General features: G+C 53.6%; 1 pseudogene; it reads left to right on the top strand.

Moving 5' to 3' along the window:
• Window positions 1–252: 252 nt before the first annotated feature.
• On the top strand, window positions 253–1,776 carry LOC119306228 (annotated as a pseudogene).
• Window positions 1,777–3,786: the final 2,010 nt, after the last annotated feature.

Genomic DNA, 3,786 nt, shown 5'->3' on the forward strand with positions numbered 1-3,786 from the left:
GACAGAATCCGAGTCGGAGAATGACGAGTAGTAGTGGTTTTTCTATCTATTGTAAGATAGAAAAACCACTACTACTCGTCATTCTCCGACGATGATGTACAACTCTCTATTGTACGAGAAGACGATGCACTATTTTCTATCTATTGTACGAGAAGACGATGTACAACTCTCTCCTCTGCAGACGAGCAAGAAGAGGGCACCATTGAACTATGTACATTTGTACTATCGGAGCCAAATGTGTGTCGATACTCCATAGGATCGTCATAGCTGGAGCGTGGAGAGATGATGCTCAATGGTGCCCTCTTCTTGCTCGTCTGCGCGGCCGCACGAGCTGCTGCTTCGGGCGGAGACGGTAAGCCTCCAAAGCTACTGCTATTTCTAGCATGGTTAATCCGTTACGTTGTCTTACTCTTAGCATGCATTGTCTGACACGCGATGCCATGCGAGCTGCAGGCCCGCTGCTGAACGGGAACTTCGAGTACGCGCCCAACAGGTCCCAGATGAACGGCTCGAGGGTGATAGGGGCGAACGCGATCCCGTACTGGAAGGTCACCGGGTTCGTGGAGTACATCGAGTCCGGGGCGAGATGGTCCTGACGGTGCCGGAAGGCCGGCACGCCGTGCAGCTGGGCACCGACTCCTCCATCCGGCAGCAGCTCAGCGTGACGCGGGGCAAGTACTACTCCATCACCTTCAGCGCCGCGCGCACCTGCGCCCAGTCTGAGAGGCTGAAAGTGTCGGTTGTCCCCGGCGACGGCGACGTGTCCGAGGAGCTCCCCATTCAGACGGTGTACACCAGCAGCGGCTGGGACTCCTACTCCTGGGCCTTCAAGGCCAAGCAGGGCGTCGTGTCGTTCGTCATCCATCACGGGGACGACCATGCGGAGGACCCCGCCTGCGGCCCCATCGTCGACTGCGTCGCCATTAGAGCGCTCAATCCTCCTCGCGCCACCCGCAGTAAGACAAGGTTCCATCGATCTCGTCTGTACTTGTATGAACGATTCTCTGTGACGGAATTAACGTGATCTATGCAGACAACATGCTGATAAATGAGGACTTCGAGGAGGGGCCATACATCACCCCGGGCTCGCCGTGGGGGGTCCTGGTGCCACCGATGGACGAAGACGACACCTCGCCGCTGCCGGGCTGGATGGTCATGTCCTACTCCAAGGTGGTCAAGTACATCGACTCGGCGCACTTCCGGGTGCCGCATGGCGCCCGCGCCGTGGAGCTGGTGGCCGGCGTGGAGGTCGCGCTGGTCCAGAAGGTGGCCACCGTCGCCGGCAGCTCGTGCAGGCTGCAGTTCTCGGTGGGCGACGCGGCCAACGGGTGCGTGGCGTCGCCCATGCGCGTGCAGGTGGCCACGGCGCGCGGGAGCAAGAGCGTGCCGTACAACTCCAACGGCACAGGCGGGTACACGCGCGACGTGCTCGACTTCACGGCGAACGGCAACAGCACGCGGGTAGTGTTCTACAGCGCAGGCTACCACACGACGTCCGACGGCAGCGGCACGCTCTGCGGGCCCGTCGTCGACGACGTCTCGCTTGTCTGCGTTTCACGCCCGCATGCTCGCCGGTTGCTCCGCTGATGCGTTGCACGTGCTGCTAGAGTGTGATTTTTTCGGGAGAGCGGCTGCTGGGAAGTGGAAAATCACTGCTGTTGCTTCTTTTCGTAAGAAAATAGTCGACCCTCCATGCGTTGTTCCGTAACAACAAACTACTCCATACTCATGGAGTACACAGAAAGACAGATCAAAAATATATGTTTAATTCACGAGCATGAACGTAACAAGCGGCTTCTAAGATGAATGTCTTTTTCGTGAACCAACATGTAATTGGATGGTTATGTAATTGGATGGTTTGGTGCACAGTGATATTCCAATCCATCAGGGTTCAAGCCCTAGTGCAGGAGGAGACGTTTGTGGCGACTACGAGGCGCTTTAAATCTCAAGATGATACGCCGGCTCAGTCTTTTGAAGGTGCACATAAAGATAAGGTATGCGTGTGTGTTTATAGGATGAGTATAATCCAATCACCCTGAATACCGTTAAGCATCGTGTCCCCTTACGCCAAGGCGACCCCGTGTCCCCTTGCCTCTTCATCATAGTTGCTGATGTTCTTCAGCAGCTCATTCTAACCGCAGCCGCGTCTTCCCCCGACCTTCGCCACCCGATCTACCCTAATCTCCCACCGGCCATTTTACAGTACGCTGACGATACACTCATTATAACCCACGCTTCCCCTAACGCCGCCACTCTTCTTCGATCACTACTGGATCAGTTTGCTCAGGCCACGGGTTTGCAAATTAACTACTCAAAAACCACGTTTGTCCCCATGAACCTTGACAATGCAATCACTCTCCAAATAGCTCAAACTCTGGATTGCCCTGTTTCCAGCTTTCCGCAAACTCACCTTGGCCTGCCGCTCTCCCCTGTTAAGCTGACTGCTGCGGCCTTTCAGCCAATTATTACAAACTGCGTTAGTTACCTCTCTGGTTGGTGTGCTAGACTCCTTTCTCGCCCCGGTCGTCTGGTGCTCATTTCCTCTGTGCTAGACTCGTTAGCTACATACTTCATGTCTGTCTTCAAACTGCCCAAAAAGACGATTAAAAAGTTGGATGCCATTAGACACGCGTTTTTCTGGGCTGCCGATGAGACTTGTTCAGGTGCCCAATGCCTTATTGCCTGGTCTAACATATGTAAACCAAAAGAGTTCGGTGGTCTAGGCATCAAAGATTTATCTATACAAAATGACTGCTTGCTTATGAAGTTTGCTTACAAATTCCTCGCCACCTCCTCCCACCATGAATTGCCTTGGGTTGCATGGCTAAACAGAGTCCACTTATACAGTATCCCGCAGATAGCTTCATGCAAAAACCCATCCTATTTAACCAAGGCCGTGCAGACCCAACTACAGACTCTCTCCTCCATCACCTTCGTCCTCACAAACAACGCCCTTAGAACTTTCTTCTGGCACGACACGTGGCTTGCTCATGCTCCCCTAGCTCACCTTTTCCCAGGACTTTACTCTCATTCCACCAACAAACACATCCTAGTATTCCATGTCATGCAGTATGGGCTACTTACGAACCTAACGGATTGGCTAACCTCGGCCGCCTCGCGCGAGCTGGATGCAGTGTTGTTGTTATTGCAGGACTTTTCTCTATCACCAAGCCCTACGAGAGGCATCTGATCCACGGAACATCATTCTCCTCGCAAGCTGCTTACAAGCTGCTCACCCATGAGAATCAAGAACATGATCACGCCGTCATAATATGGCGCTCAAAGGCGCACCCGAAGCTGAAGCTCTTCGCTTGGCTGCTCTTCCATGGGCGCCTAAACACCAAGGCAAACCTGTTCCATAAGCACATTGGCACGGATGCTAGGTGTCCACGGTGCTCGGCTACCTCTGAGGATACAACGCACCTTTTCATCACATGCCCTAAAGCACAGCCAGTCTGGCTGCAGCTCAGCCTCACTCCAACTGTCAGAGTCCAAGATCTCTGGCTTACTGAACCCCCACAAGGCCTCGACTCTTCTACATGGCCCGAGGTGCTTCTTGCAATTCTGTGGAAAATCTGGGATTCGCGGAATGCTGCTGTGTTCAGGAATGAAGATCACACTGCTATCTTCACAATCTCCAACATTTGTAATGACTTTGCTCTTTGGACCAACCGGTTCCATGTACCGGTAGATAAGGTTTCAGCCAGATCCTGGCTGACATACCTCTCCTCACGGCTTGCCGTAACCCTGTAAACCCTCTCCTCGGCTTTGGCTGAGCTTTGAGTA

This window comes from Triticum dicoccoides, chromosome 5B (assembly GCF_002162155.2).
Source record: "Triticum dicoccoides isolate Atlit2015 ecotype Zavitan chromosome 5B, WEW_v2.0, whole genome shotgun sequence".
NCBI lineage: Eukaryota > Viridiplantae > Streptophyta > Magnoliopsida > Poales > Poaceae > Triticum > Triticum dicoccoides.